This window comes from Thermobia domestica, chromosome 11 (genome assembly GCF_964235325.1).
Source record: "Thermobia domestica chromosome 11, izTheDome1.hap1.1, whole genome shotgun sequence".
NCBI lineage: Eukaryota > Metazoa > Arthropoda > Insecta > Zygentoma > Lepismatidae > Thermobia > Thermobia domestica.
Genome location: NC_137464.1, coordinates 106,295,109 through 106,314,038, shown reverse-complemented (window position 1 = coordinate 106,314,038; position 18,930 = coordinate 106,295,109). Strand labels below are relative to the sequence as shown.

The window sequence follows — 18,930 nt, the reverse complement described above, 5'->3', positions numbered from 1 at the left end:
ACAATGGAAGTGGAAATTTCGGGGTTTCGTATTTCTCTGTCTTTATTTGTATTACAAATCTGTCTGTATTTGTTTTATTTGTATAATTTGGCCTTCCTATCTAATTTTCCTCCTTGGAGGTGAAGATTTCAAGGTTTTCGGATTTTGTCTTTAATTGCATCACTAATGCTACGTGTGCGTCAAACTTCAAATTTTCATTGTTGCTGGAAGTATCCTATAGATTACAAATCAAGTGACGAAACTATATATAATTTCCCCTGCCCCCTAATTTTCCTCCTTGGGCGGGGAAAATACAAGTTTTCGGATTTTCCCTTTATTTGTATCACCAATCCTACGTTTGTACCAAATGTTAAGTTTTCATGGCTACTAGAAGTACCAGTACTGGATAAGTTTTGAATCAAGTCACATAGCTATATGTAATTTCTCCTGTCCCCTAATTTTCTCCTTATAGAGAGAAATCTTCACTTTTTGCAGCTTTTTCTCCGTGTATCACAAATTCTACATTTGTGCCTAATTTCAAGTTTAAGTGTCTATAGGAAGTATTTTATAGGTATTTTATAGGAAGTAAATTTACTATATGCAATTTATCCCTGTCCCCTAGTTTTTCTCCTTGGCCGGGAAAATGTCAAGTTTTAGCCTTGGCCGGGATTTTCCTCTTTATTTCTATTACCAATCTTACGTTAGTGCCAAACTATAAGTTTTCATGGCTAATGAAATTACCGAATAAGTTTTGAATTAAATGACATAGGTATATGTACATTTTCCCTGCCTTCTAATTTTCCTCCTTGGAGGAAGAAATTTCAGTTTTTAGGAATTATGTCTTTATTTTTGTTGCAAGTCCTACATTTTTCCTAATTTCAATATTTCATGTCCTCTGGAAGTACCCTATAGGTTCTGAATCATTGTTATAAGTGACGTAACTATATATAATTTTAAACATGCATAACACCATGTGCGTGGGTTTTCTCGGGGTTCTCCCGTTTCCTCCCACTTTCTTCATTCCACCATTTCATTCATTACTCATCATCACCGTCTCCTTTAGCCTAACCGGCATAAGCGTGGGATATAAAACTCAAAGATTTCATTTCACTTTTTTTTAAACACGCACCTTAATTTTCCACTTTGAGAGAGAGATTTTTACTTTTTGGACTGTTTCGTTTCCTTGTACCACAATTCGTATATTTGTGCCAAATTTTAAGTTTGTATAGGACTATCTATAGACAGTATTCTATAATCCTTGAATCAAATAACGTAACTTTAAAGTAATTTCTACTTTCTCCCCAATATTTCGACTTGGATTAAGAAATTTCTAGTCTTCCAATTTTTCTCCTGTACATGTATCACAAATCCTACACATGTACCAAATTTCAAGTTTCCATGATCATTGGGAATATCCTATAGGTTTTGAATAAAGTGATGTAACTATATTATGCAATTTTTCCCTACTCCCTGAATTCCCTCTCTTCGAAGGCTAAATTTCCAATTTTCGGATTTTCCCTTTCTTTGTATCAGGTATCCTCCACTATTTCCATATTATAAGTTTCAATGACTACAGAAAGTACCCTAGAGGTCTAAAATCAAGTGATGTAATTATGTAAAATTTGGAACTTGCCCCTACTTTTTCGCCTTGGAGAGGGAAATTTCCAGTTTTCGGGTTTTTTATTTACTTTTATCACAAAGCGTACACAAGTATCAAATTTCAAGTTTCCATATCCTATAGATTTTGAATCAAATGGCGTAACTACATTAATTTTACTGCTAATTTTTTACATAATTTTCCTACTTGAAACGCGAAATTTCCAGTTTTTGAATTTTTAACTTTATATGTATCACAAATCTTATGTTTGTGCCAAATTTTAAGTTTCCACGTCTAGTAGAGTTACTCTATAGGTTTTGAATCAAGTGACATAATTATTTATAATTCTCTCCGTTTCCCCTAATTTTCCTCCTTCGATAGGAAATTTGTAGTTTTCAAATTTTGTTCTTCACTTACATTACAAATCCTACATTTGTGGCAAATTTCAAGTTTTTATGTCTACAGAAAGTATCCTACAGCTCTTGAATAATGTAACGCAACTATTTGTAATTTTTCCCTTATCCCCTAACCCTTCCCCTTGGAGGGAGAAATTTCCAGTTTAGGAACCTTCCATAACCTACAGGAAGTACCCTATCGGTTATGAATTTAGTGACGTCATTCTGGCCTTGCTCCTTAAATTTCCCCCTTGGACAAGGAAATTTCCAGATTTCGGAGTTTTCCATTACTTGTATAACAAATCCTACATTTGTGACAAATTTCAAGTTTCTATGTCTAAAGGAAGTACCCTATAGGCTAAGAATTTAGTGACGTAATTCTGGCCCTGCCCTTTATCCCCCTCCCCCTTCTTGGACAAGAAAATTTCCAGTTTTCGAATTTTTCCTTTACTGGTATCACGAATATTACATTTGTGCTAAATTTTAAATTGCCACGTCTACAGAAAGTGTCACGTAGGCTTTGATGTGGATATAAAACATTGAAACTTTATTCCTAGGAATTCAATCTCTTAAATATCTTAAAATTAAAACCTGAAATTTTTACTGCACCATATCTTAATACCAAAATATGACCAATGAGTTTATTAGAAAGCTAAGTAGTAGGAATGGCAAATAGACCTTTAGTTGAATCATGTCTTTAATAGTGACAACCTCGTCTAATGTTTAAAGTTCATTCTTTTTCCTGAAGAAAAAAGAAACTGCAATTTTTAGTGTAAATCGCAATCTCCTTGACAATTTGAGGTTTTATAATTACAATTCTCTGGACCATAATTGAATACAACTGAACACTACATTTAATTTTTACTTTACTAGATTAAATGGATGAATAGTTGCGGATGCGACAAATATAGACCTTGAGTTAACTGTGTAAAAGGACATTAGGAGTACGACAGGTCTTAGTTTCTGCTCTGCGTAAACTTCCCTAGCAGCACCTGCCACACGTCTAGATTCGTGTTTTATTTTTTGTAAACCAGTTTTGGGGGACTTAATATATATAATACTTCATGATGTTCAAGCATATTCTTTAGATATAATCGTGCATCTCTTCTTTGTATATAGAATATATAGTTTTTTTGTTCGGATATTTCTCTAGTATTTCTGTAGGTCAACATCCTCAGGGAAGTGCTCTATGACGACATCAATACACGCTTCGAAGTTTACCAAAAGCATTCAGTTGCTGGTAGAATCTGGTATGAAATTAAAACTGAAATATTATCAACCCTTTGGAGAAATTATGTCAATTTAATTGAAACTTTGGTATTTATTCCGAAGTTGGGCGTCCGCTTTCGCCACGTATTTTCGCTGTTATCTTCTTTCCACATTTTCTGCAATTTGTTATTAGGTTAATTAATCCGTGCTCTTCACAAACTTTCAAAAGATTTTGCTCGTTATCAACGTATTATTTCACAAATGTTAAAACTATTACCTTATTGCCCTTGTACATTCGCCATGTTGATAACATAAATGCTCGTTACTTTCCCACAATGCAATTGTTCGGTTACCTTGCGCCAAGTAGTTCTTTCCGCTCGCCGTATAGTCCCATGTTGATAACCGCTTATATATAATAAATAAACAGATTTTCGAGACCCTTATATATTATCAAGCACACAAACGATTAAATTATCCATATCTTTCCTGTAAATTTTAAAAATTTCCATGGAAACGGACGCCCAACTTTGGAACTTAACCCGAAACTTTATATACTAAGCAAGGGCTTTGTACAGTGCAGTCCCGCAATTAGAGGGTGCTAGGAGGGCCTGACTCTCCCTAAACTTTTAGTGGCCCCTCCAGACCTCAATACAAAATGCTATCATTAATACAAAAAAAAAAAAAAATAGATATTTGTAAGTTAATTTTTAATGACTTGGCCCCCCTAACTTATTCATGGCTCTCCCAAACCTCTGTGGCTGGTTTCGGGCATGGTACAGTGTACACCCTCCAATGTTTCTTGAGTAATATTAGTTGCAAAATCTTAGTGCATTCTTTCTCCGTTTTTCATAATTTGCAACTTTGTTAGTTAAACATCTCAAGCGCTGGATGGCGAACGTAAGAAAAAAAATCATGAGTGCGCGTTCTGTTTGCTAGGAAAAGGTTATTTGTATAACATGGTGTTATTATATTGATTGATATTGTCATCGTTTTTGCTTTCTCATTTATCTTACAAACTTCCTTCCCGGTTACACAGTTAATACGGCAGAAGAGATTCGATTTCGCTGGAAGTTCATGTAGTTCGTTCATCAAGCTTAGACAAGCTTAGGTCTACTTTCATAGTCTTGATTCTTAAAGGAATGAAAAAATTCAGATAAGCTAACCAATCTATGTTTACCCTATAAACACAAAGTGAGGATAAGTATAGCAGAGAATATTAACTAATCAAAGTTAAAATAATTCCAAATGGGCTAATTTTCTCAAATACGACTTGAAAAGTATAGAATGACTGTAAGCAACCCATTATATTCTGAAAACAAATTGTATTTAACATATTAAATAATTATCAATCCACTCTTCAATACATTTCTCGAACTCTTCCCCACAATAACGACGCGATTTGGGACTTTTCCTGGAAGGGTAAACACAAATATTTAGCCCCTCTAGATAGATATGAAATGTGAACCCCAAAATCTTTTTATTATCTCTAGGGGCTCAAGTAGTGAGAAAAATACATATTTTTTTACCCCTATCTTGCACGGTAAGTATTATTTCTTTTTGTTAAAAGTAAATGGATGAATTTCTCGACAGAAGCCAAGTACTTGGTTATATGACGAATGACTGAAAATATTTTGGCGTGATATCTAGGAACAAACACGTAAACTACGTAGACCAAGTGATTCAAAGAATCAGCAGAATGTCTAGCAAAGTGATGTAAAATTTGCACCACAACGCAGAATCATCCAATAAAATTGTAATCTAAAAAAAATGCATCACTACGGTGCAAAGAGTTAAGAAATATATATTATTTCTGGGGCCCTAATAGTAGGTATTTTATTGAAATGAGCCCAAATCACGTTTTCATTTCATTTATTCTTTTTTTATGTAATGAACATATTCCATGTTTTATTTATATGTATCTTATCACATAGAGTAAAAATATATCTTGAAGTGAGCCAGCTTTAGAACGGCGGTCCTTAAATAGGACGGTAACATCGTTCCTTGCGCCTTCCCACTCCATAAGTCATGGCACTGCTCCACAATTGTCTGTCACATAGACCTAGTAATTTCTAACCTCAATTTTAAGTTTCGTTGCATAGATTAAGCAAAGACCTTTACTTCAAACAACACTATTTGGGTCGGAAAAAAATCCACATTTGCTGGCGTAGCTGAATTTACCTACTAATCATACTCTATAGAATCATAAACTTAGAAATATAAATGAAGTTCCCGTTCTCCGCATGGCTGAATGTTCATGATATGTGTGGCTATTCATGCACTTCGAGCATTATCGCCAAATTTCTGTCGGTTCCAACGGCGATGCGACGCTAGCTCGACTCACTCTTCATCCCTATCTCTCCCTCTCTCTCTCTCCCTGTCTTTTTTTGCCAAATATCAAGAAAAGGAAAAGCACTTGATTAATTACTTTAAATTATAAATACCAAATTTCTCTAAACCGAAGGAATTCCGAGATAGGGTCTATAGGAATTTTAGGGAACCACTCTCATCCCTGTTTCTTTCCTTGTAGGCAGCGCTGTAACTTGCGACTTTTCCTGGAGGGGCAATCATTAATATTTGTCTCCCCCTGGAAAAATATAAAGTTGGGCCCCCTAGAAAAATATGAAATTTGAATCCTAGAATTTAAAACCTTAATAAATATTTATGTTACTTCTAGGGGTAACATTTATGTTTCATCTTAGGGATATATTTCGCTCAGACTATGGGTCAGCAGCGGAATTTTAAATTATTTTCAGGTCTGTTGGAAATGGGAGCTTAAATGAAAGGACAGTTGCTCTCTGTCCCTCCTTCCACAAGTTACTGCCCTGCTTGTAGATCGAATTTATAAAATACGTTTGTAGTAGGTGTTTAATTTATTTTAAATGAGAAGCCTAAACACCAAATTTTACGCTCCATAATTGTGCTCTAGCCTTGCGGCATTCTAAGATATAACATTTTTTTTTTTTTTTTTTTTTTTTTTTTTTGTAATAATCGCGTTCCCTAATTCATCTCCTTTCAAATTGAATTTCCAATAATATGTTTATATCTCGGAATACTTTAAGTTCAGGGACTGAAATTTGGAATTTTGAGTTTGAAATTGGATTTTCATTAGACAAATGAACCACTCTTCTCTTTTACATTCTAGGTGAAATATTAGAAGAAAGAAGAAAAACGCTCAAATATATTTTTAACTATATTACATGAAAAGTCTAAATTTGAAAATTCATGTCTCTAAATCAACGGATTTAGAGATATGAATATAATAACAGCAACCCCACTCATTTTCTTACCACTTCTTTTCTTCCCTTTATCAAAAGATGCCATAACGAATTCTTAATTATTTTAAATGAAAAGTCCGAATACTAAATCTTAAGAATACATTGGCATTCATTCCTCTTTTATGGATACAAGTTCATACCTTTATATCTAATATTGCGTTCTGAGGAATTCCGAGATTTGGGCGTCTTATTATGTAGTTATAAGTCCTATTACTCCTTAAATCTAACCTTATATCACGGAAACTATCTATGTGCCGTCGAAATTTCAAGTTTCTACCTTAGGTAGTTTGGCCTAGGCATTGAATAGTCAGTCAGTTTGTCCGAACTTTTCATTTTATACAGTGATATAGCTGGAAAAAATATTTACCGGAACGGTTACAAAGCACATGGCTATCGAGCAAACTTGTCACTGAACCATAGATAAGCTAAGACGAATATTTTTTTTTTTTTTAAACAACGTTCCAGTACAACCTAAACCACTGATTTTTATGTGTATATATTGCAGCATCACTGAAGATACCTAATTATTGAAAATAGATGTACTGTACCTCATAAGGTTTGTTTAAGTGAAAGCTTTCATCTTCTTTTAAATGTATTCTGTGGATTCCTCAAACATTTTCTTTGGTGATTCTTGTACTTTTTGATTATCGTACTATATTGAAAACATAACGAAGTTAAGAAAAATACTTATTAAAAAGTTATATATCTTCTCAATTATAACCAGTGTATTATTTCGGCTTTGCTGTTTTGCACTATAACCTGTGGTTCTGATTATAATATTAATGAACAGTAATTTGAAAATTTTATATATAGTCTTTTACAACATTTTGTGGGATATACTCAGAAAGATGCTTCTACTAAAGAATTCCAAATTGCTCATTTCCATTATTCAAAAATATGAAGCTTTGTATAATGTATTTAAAGATTCAAGAATGCAGAGACAAATCTAATGTCTGATCTATTCACGTACGCGAGCCTACACTTATTTATTTGTAATATTCCATAAAAAGACTAAATTGCATTCCACTTAGAATTTCAGGTGTTCTCTTCTTTTATTGGCATAAATAATGTTTCGGATCTTAAACAGAATAGAATCCAAGATTTAAACGAATTTACATGTCTGACGATCCTTAGACATAGAATTTAATAAAAGTACGGACCACCGCATCACATTTTCTCTTTCTTATTTCTTAAATTAAATAAAGTTATTCTGTACTTATTACTGAAATATTTAACCACCGCATCACATTTTCTCTTTCTTATTTCTGAAATTAAATAAAGTTATTCTGTACTTATTACTGAAATATTTAACCACCGCATCACATTTTCTCTTTCTTATTTCTTAAATTAAATAAAGTTATTCTGTACTTATTACTGAAATATTTAACCACCGCATCACATTTTCTCTTTCTTATTTCTTAAATTAAATAAAGTTATTCTGTACTTATTACTGAAATATTTAACCACCGCATCACATTTTCTCTTTCTTATTTCTTAAATTAAATGAAGTTATTCTGTATTTATTACTGAAATATTTAACCACCGCATCACATTTTCTCTTTCTTATTTCTTAAATTAAATAAAGTTATTCTGTACTTATTACTGAAATATTTAACCACCGCATCACATTTTCTCTTTCTTATTTCTTAAATTAAATAAAGTTATTCTGTACTTATTACTGAAATATTTAACCACCGCATCACATTTTCTCTTTCTTATTTCTTAAATTAAATAAAGATTCTGTACTTATTACTGAAATATTCATTTATGAGATATGAATAAAATTATAACTGACCTTTTCTGAAAACTTTGAAGTAAACTAACTCTCAAAAATAAAACTACCCGTTGTGGAGATTTTAATGAGATATATATTCTGTCGTATTGTACAATTGCTAATAAAACATTTAGTTTTGAAATAGAAACTAAGTAGTCTGACTCTTTTACAGAAAATCGACTGAGGGGAAAAACCTATCCCTTTTGGACTTACTCATGAGGAATCCCTTACTTTACATTATACTTGTATTCATAAAATGTACATTCATGAAATTGAAGAAAATTGCCAAAGGTATTTTTTTATCTTTCAAAAAATCTCACTTCCAAGAATAAACAGTCTTTCAGGAGAAATTACTTGCATTATGTTATATGCTTGCTAAATCAAATATTTTTTTAACTAGTCTTTTGAACAGGGATGTAATGGGACGTGCATACAAACCAATTATTTTAATAGTCCAACGTATTATAATCTTAGATTTACGAAAAAACTATCGTATACGGGAGTGGGTGAATACGTTATATTTTTGAAAACGGTTGATTTTGTACTTAGCAAAAGTTGTAGTATTAATCTCTGCTTAAGAAGTTACTATTTGAATTTAAAACATTGAAAAAAAATATTTATTTATTTATTGAACAAATTCCCAGATACAGCATAACTTTGTCATTTTGCACAGGAAATGTTACCAAACTGGAAAAAGAGAAAACAATGTAAAAGTAATATTATTTTGCCAAAACTCGTTTAATTATAATAGTTTGGTATTGTGTGAAAAAGAGATCTCTGTATAATTGCCAACCTAGGGCGGGGAAGATGGAATAAGTGGGTATGCGGGTTATGCGGGAAGGGACACGTAAGGATAGTTCCTGAAGTAGTGTTTCCGATCTTAAGTTCCTATTAACTATCTTATGAAGAAATTTCAGGTCAGAGTTATTTCTACGTAATCCCAGAGTCTTTGTTTTAAGGTGACAGTACGCGACGAAACAATAAGTATCAACGGTATTTTGCTATTTTTGAGCTTTTAAATATAAATTAATATGTAAGAAATTTGAATTAAAAGTCATAACCAGATTATTTTACATTTTCAAATTTTACTTTTTAAACTCATATCTAAATATGTTGCACGAAAGTACATGTAAATATGCTAAGACAATGCGAAGATACTTGTAAATGTTATTTTACTGTTTTCATATATATTAAGTGTTTAATCTTTCTACAAGTTAAGAAGTAAATGTTAGAATAAGGTAACCCAACCATAGATACTCACACATGAAAAGTAAATTCTAGATGAGTTCGAATAAATCCATTCATGCTCATATTAACATTGATTAGGACAAGTTTAATTTTCTTCAATTTAAATAATGAAATATGCAAGATTAGTAGTGCGTTTCCGGATTGCGAAAAAAGTTGTCCTTGATTGACTATAGTATTTTTTTGTACTATAAGTACGTACACGCTCCATTTATTTAATATTTTACAGGTAAATTTTTATAACCTAAAAATTTAGGTAATTCCCCATGAATTTTCAGCTAATCCATGTTCTAAATAGCAATTAATAATTTTTGGAAGAAAATTTGACTATGTTCAAACCCTAAATTCCGTAGGCAATAATTCGGAAACGGAAAGCCTGCAAATGTAAATGTTTCACATGTATATTAAGCAAGTCAACGTCTACTCCAACATAGGTTGTCAAGATTGGACGATTTCTGTAAATTTTCTAAGATATACCTTTACAATGTACGAGGATTTTTTTGCCATTAAACGAGGACCACATGAAGTGGCGAAACACGGATTACCAAGATCTGTTCACTGGAGATCGTGAATCCACCATACCAAAAGACAGACTTTCGTGTTTAATTCTTGCAAAGAAGCGAGAGTGAAACCGTATGAACTGCAATCGCCAAGGTTGCACTACAAAATGTAATTCAATTTCTCGAAGCAATAAGGCATAATACAACCACAATAACTTATCAAATGATTAAAGATTGTGACGCAAACTTTAAGTAACCGATTACTGTGTGCACAAGTGCTACAAAGTGTTTTAGAAAAGGCTGATCAGCATATATGAGGGGTAGTAGCTATTATGGACACATGAATAATGTGGCTCGTGATAGGTGTAGAATATGGTTTTTGAGCTGTCCGATCTTGGAAATTCAGAGAACTCAACAATCGTCTGGAGAAATCGGATTGCACAACGTAGTTCACACTTGGCGAGCACTTCGATTGCATTTGATATGTTTTTACACTTGTTGCCCCATAATGATTGAACGGCAGAGTCAGTGTTTTGGTAAAAAGGGGGGGGGGAGTACGACCTCCAATAAACAAATTTGACTTATCCTTGTTTCGCTATTTAACAAGGTTCTCTTAATGATGTAAGAGAGGTTAAATAAAATCACCCTCATATAATCATATAATTACAGAGTATATTCATATTTTTCTCATAAAAATATAAATGTATTACACTTTGAGGAAAATTGACTACCTAAGCCAAGTCTGATTGAACACGGTTGAGTTAGCAATTTTTATTTTGCATGATTAGTTCTCAGGACTAACACATACAAGTATAATAAGTTAAATTTTAAGAATTATAATGATAATATGCTATACAATATGTCTACAGATAAATATAAAGTGTTAATTACAGATGTTTTACAATTACGCAATAAACTGTAAATAACATACACTATAAAACCTGTCATTACAAGGGAAAAAATGGTGTATTGAATAATTGAGAAAACCACAGAATTTAAAGTATAAAACCAGCACTAAACGTTTACGAAACATTTACGATTTTCCATATCTGTTTTTAATTTATATTTAACTTTGAGGCTAAATATATAATTTCATTTCGCAATAGAAAATAGTTTAGGTACAAAAGCTAGTGTGTGTTCTCAATCCTCTTTGTACTAGTTTTATCCAATTGCAGTGCTTGAAGAACTTATCAGTAAATCTGCAAATCGAGGAAAAATATCTTGTGAAAATGTTTGTTCAACTGATGATAGTTCAAACAACACATGCATTTCAATCGGTCCATTTTGTAATTTGGTGAATCGGGTTGGAAAACAGCCTCCAGGAAAAGAGGATGCACGGAATGTGTTTACATTCGCCGCTGTACATTTGGTTATAAGCGGTTTTCAATTTATATATCTGTTTGTCCTTATTCAGCATATGCTTTGTCTTCCATACTAATCATAATCCCTTCTCTTAATTGCTTGCAATTATACCATTTTATAAAAAGTTTCACTTTATTTGCTGGATCAATTTTGTCTTGATGTACACAATAAGTATGGGACAAATTCTAATCGAGTTGAAAAGAAAAAAATATTATTCATTTTTTTATTGTTTACTCCAGAATTTTATGAATGTTTATTATATAAAATGAATATTTATTGTATATATCTTGGTATATACTATAAGTATAGGACAAATTCTAATCGAGTTGAAAACCAAAAATAATATTTCTTTTCGTGTTGTTTACTCCAGAATTTTAAGAATATTTATTATATGAATTGAATGTTTATCATATATCTTGATGTACACAATAAGTATGGAACAAATTCTAATCGAGTTGAAAACCAAAAATATTGCTTCTTTTCTTATTGTTTACTGCATAATTTTATGAATTGAAGAGATGAATTTAACTACAGTTATATCAAAATACATATTATTATTACTAGAAGTGCATATAAATAAATTAATTTTACAATATTATTTATAAACATTTAACAGGAAAGGGAGATATACCAATATCATAGATCTCATCAACTTGAACAAAATGATGTGGGTGAATGTTAAACCTCTTGCGTAGTATTAGAGAAAATCCAGAATTTTTTGTAATCCTAAAATAATGATGTATCTCATCTGTTATTAAGATAGAACTGATACTGAAGTACAATACTACCGAGCTCTTGAATATGATCTTAAACAAGACAACAAACACGGGATAATTAATGTGATATAACGTAAAATTATGATAGACACTAAAATTATAATATAATCTAATGGCAAGGTAAGGTTAGATAAAGAACTCTACACATATATTAATCAGTAAATCATACCAAGCTGTAAAATGCATTCTTGAGGTTACTTTCGCATGTGTAGTTTCCGAAAAAATCAAGAAAAATAAATTTTCATTGTGCTAAAACAGTGTGTTTTTGTATTCTGCTGGAACGAAGTGTGTTTATTGTGGTTTTTGTTCTCCTAACGATGACACTCACATACTTCGAACTTTTACGCATATACTACTTGTAACCACTCTCTACTAAATTCACAACATTTTGTTTTTTGCATTTGAGCGACAAAAGGAGAGAAAAAAATTTAAAAAATGCTTGATGATCGTGAAAAAAATCCAATTCGAGATTTCATCGGATTTACACGTTTCATGCCCCTACAAGCCCCGAAAAAATAATTTTTCGACATCTGTCTGTTTGTTCGTTCTGATGTACACTCACCTACAGGCCATGCCGTTCAGCATATCTCAACTAAATTTTAAACTTAAGGTTATCTATGTGATCTTCCATGTGATCTTTCTCATGTGATCTTATTTATGTGATCTTTCTGATTTTTTGAATTTTCTTTTTAAATCTTAAAATAAGGGTAGTTTAGTTAAGGATAAATTTAAAACAATGCTATTTTCTCAAAATCAGCTCTAACGATTTTGTTTATATTTCATAAATCAATTTTCCAGAAACAACCCCATAAAGTGATATAAGTCATTCATCTGGGGAAAATCGAGAAGGGGTAGTTTATTCTTGAAGGTGAGTTTTCTTTCGAATGATTTTCTAAAAGAACTAATTAGATATTTATTTCATATTTCATAAATAAATATTTAAGTAATAACCTGATAATATTACAGCATGACTCATTTGTGCTAAAAAAAAATATCTACGAAGGTGTGAGTTTATTCTTAGGAGTGAGTTTTTTTTCGGACGATTGCCTCAAAAACTACTCAGGTAATTTTGTTCGTATTTCACACATAAATAGTTCATTGATAACATGAATATATAGTATAACTCGTGTGTCCTAAAAAGATGCACGACAAGTGTTTGTTCTGGAGGTGTTTTTTTCTGTTTTTCGGACATTTGCTCTAAAATGACTCATATGATTTTGTTCATAATTCATAAATAAATATTTCATTAATAACTCTATAGTATTGTGTAAATTATTCCGTACGAAAAAAAAATCACAAGAGTAGTTAACTCTGTGGGATGAGTTTTACAAAAATGAGATGGGCGACTTTGATAGTGTTTCATAAATAAATATGTCATTATTATTCTCATAATGCTACATCAATTGCTTCTATTTGAACATCCACATGAGGTAGCTTATTTTAGGGATATTTATTGACAATTTTGTGAAATAACACTCGTGCGGTTTTATTATTTTATAAAAATATTTCATTAACAACCCTAACGTATGGCATAAGTTATTTCTTATGGAAAAATCTACCATAGGTGGTTTATTTTTGGAGATAAGTTTTCTTGCAGTGAAGTTTTTCAACAACGCCTTAAGATTATTTGTATTTATCAAGAACATGTTTGATTAATAACTACAGCACAACATGATTTAGTTTAAGAAATTGGAGTGAGAAAGTTTAGTGTGATGGTCTGTGCCTTTTATTGAGTAAACTCAATGAAGAATATAAAATATATTGAAAATGAGCAAGGTAGTATCCACAAAATGAAATTATATATCCTAATGATTGTTTACTGCTTCATAAGTGTTGGTTAATGAAGTTTATACCTTATAGCAATCGTTCTCAACCTTTTTGGACTGACGACACACTATATTGAAAGGTCACGGGATTTCGACACGCTTACTTGATTTTTTATTAACAGTAATATAAATTACAGTAGCTTACGACTATAGGTTTCTATGAGGTAGTGACTCTATCTTAGTATTGAGAATTGTTGCTGCCTTGATTGGAGGGGTTGACTAATACAGTATGTCTCAAAATTGATTCTAATTAATTATTTACTGCATCATAGCTTTTAATTCTAACATTTCGTGACATATCCTGTGGGACTGCGAGACACACCATTTGAGAACCACTGCCTTATACGAAAGATCTTGAAAACTATTACTTGTTAGTGTATTAGCGTTTTTGCATATATGACTACTATCTACATTATTTCCTACGTTATTAATTTCCTTCGTAGTCTGTAACTTATTAGCTTTCTTTTTTTTTTTTAAAAAAAAAAAGTGGATGTAAAGTTAAAGAAGGATCTTAATTTAGAATTCTGGAGATGCTGATAAGAACACTATTGTTTTACTACATCGAAACTCAAAGTAACCGTGGATTTTACGTATATTCTATTGCTAGTACATGTTACGTTTTCACGTCTAGCTTACATGGTCTGAATGCAAATATATATAAAACTTTCATTTCATCAAAACATATATCAAAACGTAGGACTATAAAATACTATAAAAATAATGACGAAATTTACAATTGGCAGAATATATAGGCCTACTATCTAGATTATTTCCTACGTTATCAATTTCCTTCAGATTAAAATATTTAACTGCAATTGTTCCAAAAATTAATAAGAACTATACTTATTCTTAAAAGAAGTTACTACTATTCAAAAATGACATATTAGGTACTAACCTTCGGCTAGCTGCTGATATAGACACCCAAATTTGCTCGGTTTACGGCCTTATGTTTCTCATAACCCTAACATGTCACTGATTTTAAGTGATTTCGAAATGTGGTCATCTTATTATAACAATTGTAACGCGTACCCTTCTTTTTTCCCTTCTAAGTGAAAGATTGAAAAACGATCGAACACTTTTTTTTTTAAATTAAAGTATCTCTACTTTCAAGGAATTGTATTTTAACAATTGGAACCCCGATCCCCGCAACTTTTTGCCTTTTTCTTTCTTTGTAAGGGAAATATCAAAATATATTGAAATACTTCTTTAATTATTTAAAAAAACACCTAAATACAAAATTTCATGTATCTAACCTTAACAGATTTCGAGATATAATCATATTATATTAACAATTGCAACCTCCACTCTTTTTCTACCCATTTCTTTTCTCCTTCCTTCTTTGGTAAATATTTTTTAAAATACTTAAATTTGTTTTTAATTATTTTAAATCAAAGATCTAAGTACAGAATTTCATATCTCTAACCTAAACGAATTTCGAGATATGGTCATGCAATTATAACAATTTTAACCCTGCCATTTTCCCCTTCTAAGCCAAAAAAAAAAAAAAAAAAAAAGGATGAAACACATACCTTATTATTTTAAATGAGATGTCCGAATACTGATTTGATGTCTCTAACGTTAAAATATTTCGAGATATGGATATCATTATATTAATTGTAATTCCTACTTCTTTCTCCTTCTTACCCCATTTTCTTCTCTCTAGGTTAAATACCAAAAAACAATGAAATACGTGTCTAATTATTTTAAATGAGAAGTCAATATATCAAATTTCAGATCTCCAACCTTAAGAATTTTCAGATATGGTCATCCAATTATAAAAAATGTAACCCCACTGTTTTTCTTTCCGCAGTTTCTACCCTTCTAAGGCAAACATTAAAAAAATGTGACTCCAAAAACCGAATTTCATGTCCCTAATCCTAAGAGATTTCGAGTTATGGATCTTATTACAGCATAATAATTCAAATTCTCACTCCTCTTTCCTTCTCACCCCATTTTCTTCCGTTCTGGATCAAATATGAACAAGCTCTGAAACATATATCTAATTATTTCAACTGAGAAGTCCATATACCAAATATTTAGAGACTGCGAGACATGTCAATTTTATGATAACAATTTCCATACTTTACTTCTCCCTTCACCGTCGAATTTCCATAAAACATTTCTCAGTCGGACTTTACATCACAATTTCAAGTTTATAACTTAAGCGGTTTGACGTAAGTCAGTCAGTCAATCAGGAGTTTTCTTTATATATATATATATATATATATATATATATATATATATATATATAGAAATTAGCGGCTCGATACCAGATCTGACAATGTTTGCATCTCCTCCCAGAGCAAATTTGTTATGCATCTCGAATATAGGAGGAAATGAAACGTGTAAATAATTTTAAACCTCCAATTCGAGTTTTTTCACGATCACAATACTTCCTTCTCACGTATAGTCACTGAAAGTGAACAATGAGTTTTGAATGTCTGTCCGTCCGTTAGGCTTGATGTATTACCAGGGGCGGATCCAGGGAGGTGATCGGGGCAATTGCTCCCCCCCCCCCATAAAGACGAAACTTCCTTATTTTATATATGAATAGAACACATCCAAGAGTTTGGAGCTCTTAAAATAGCTCTAAGTAGCAATATTACAACCCCCCTCCCCCAGAAGTCCGTCTTGGATCCGCCCCTGAGTACACTCATTATAGTGCTCAATGTATCTGCACCAAATTTCAAAATTAAGGCTTTCATAAGATTTTCGAGAGAGGGGGATCAAATATTCTCCTTACCTCAAAAATAAGAGTAGCTTATTCAAAGTAGAAAATTTTCTCGACTATGAGTTTGTTCATATTTCATAAATTAATATTTCATTAGAAAATCCATACTGTAATATACGTAATTTCCCTGGAAAGAATCCAGAAGAAATAGTCTATTCTAAGAGTAGTTTTTTTTTCATTCATTCGATTTTCTCAAACAACTTGAGCGATTTTGTTCATATCTAGTAAACGAATGCGTAAATCCAACGTATCCCTATAATGTTGCGTAAATTTGTTCTTATGAAAAAAAAATCCAAAACGGTTAGTTTAATTTTGGGGTTGTTTTTTCAGGCATAAAAAACAGAAAGAAAATTCAAAAACTCGGTTTCGTTCAAGAGTTAACGTGTGAACTTCCTTGTATGGGATATGAGATATGGATATTTACAGAAAAATTACCGGTTATTGTTAAGATATTAATGGATAGACTGACTCCATTAATAAATTCGACCGACATGATAGTTCCCGCTATTTATTAAAAAAAACTGAACTTATAAATTCACTTTCGTTTAGAAATTACTGTGTGTTAAGTAACGAACGGACGGACGGACATACCTACGTACAATCTTATAGAGTGCCACGATGAATCAATGGTAGAGCGCATACCTATGGTGTACGTGGTCCCTGGTTCGAGTCCTGGCCGCATAAGTTTGTCGGGGACATGGCACATCGTGGCCATGGCTTTTTCGGGGGACTCTCCTTTCCTCCCACATTCTCATTCCACCATTTTCTCCATTATCATTCACCTGCCTTAACCATCCGTCTCCTTTAGCCTAAAGAACATATTCGTGAGGATGTTGAACTGAGAAATTTCATTTCATTTTGATTACAACTTTAAAGGGCACACTAACGTCACTCTAATAGCAAAAATATATCCTTACTCATACGACGTGGCGATGCGAGGACATACAAGCAAAAAAAATCTCCTAAATGGAATTAAAATACAAAAAATATTTTCCTTGACATCTATATTTTATGTGAAACTAGCAGCGTTCACTGCGCTTCGCTGCGGTCACCCCGGAACGCAATAAACGTTGTTACTTAGATAATTTTTACTTTTTCGCTTTCAAGTGATATGATAAAAACCATAGAAGATTGCAGTAAATGTTAACATTATATCGCCTGTCATTTATGTTAACCCGCCCCGCTTCGCTGCGGTCACCCCGGAACGCAATAAACTTTGTTACTTAGATAATTTTTACTTTTTCGCTTTCAAGTGATATGATAAAAACCATAGTAGATTGCAGTAAATGTTAACATTATATCGCCTGTCATTTATGTTAACCCGCCGAGTGACACGGTCATGCGGGTTGCATATAAATACGTTTATTTTTATACCTATGATGAACTAACAAAGGATTTGTACGTTATGGACACTTGAATGGTCAATTATCTCAAGACACTGGTAATTAAAAATTAAAGTGATATGATAAAAACCATCTAGGGTCCAAATCCTAATAACCCCCCAAAAATGAAAGAAATTGGTTCAGCCGTATTAGCGTGATGAGCTAACAAAGGATTTGTGCGTTCTCTTTTATATAATAGATATGACGCATCTCTCCCCCGCCACATAAAGAAAGAAACATTTCTTTCAAAATGATTTGTTTTTTAATGCGTCAAGGGGAACAATTTTTGCAAAATTTTAATTCCATTTGGGTTACTTTTTTGGCAGTATAATACTCCCATTTCGCCATTGTTTTTGTAAAGATCTATAAATCGCACCCCAACAAAACTACTATCGTAACTCCAAATAATTGAATTTTTGAGATTTTTTACGTATGCGCCATTTGTGATGCTACATCAGTGGAAGAGGGTCGCATGTTTTACTCCCAATAGAAGTGCGACAAAATATGAAACTATAGTTTTATATTTACTAAACTTTCATCAATGTACAACGAAGAACTGTCGTAAGTTCCTTTCTAGAGTGTTCTTCTGGTCAAAATACGAATTGATATATATATATATATATATATATATATAGTTTATTTTTCTCTATGCTTTTGAACCACTTGATGTTCATCTATTACACATATATTTCCTATTCCTGGTTATACTCAGAATGAAAGAGATAATATACATTCTTACATTTTAAAAAAGCAGAAGAAGAGAGTCTTTAGAAATGCACCGATTCAAGTATGTACCAATCACTCGGTGTCAGTGGTTAAGTAAGGAAACTGGGTAGCACTCTGATACTGAAGAAGTACTGGAGTTCTATGAAAGTTTCA

General features: G+C 32.1%; 1 long non-coding RNA gene across 1 annotated transcript in view; it reads left to right on the top strand.

Annotated features, from left to right (window-relative positions):
- LOC145664346 (uncharacterized) overlaps positions 1 to 18,930 on the top strand; it is a 212,412-nt gene that overhangs the window by 86,731 nt on the left and 106,751 nt on the right. Inside the window, exon 2 of the long non-coding RNA XR_014127418.1 lies at positions 12,911 to 12,980. This is a non-coding gene — a long non-coding RNA (uncharacterized LOC145664346). The remainder of the gene's footprint in view (positions 1 to 12,910; positions 12,981 to 18,930) is intronic.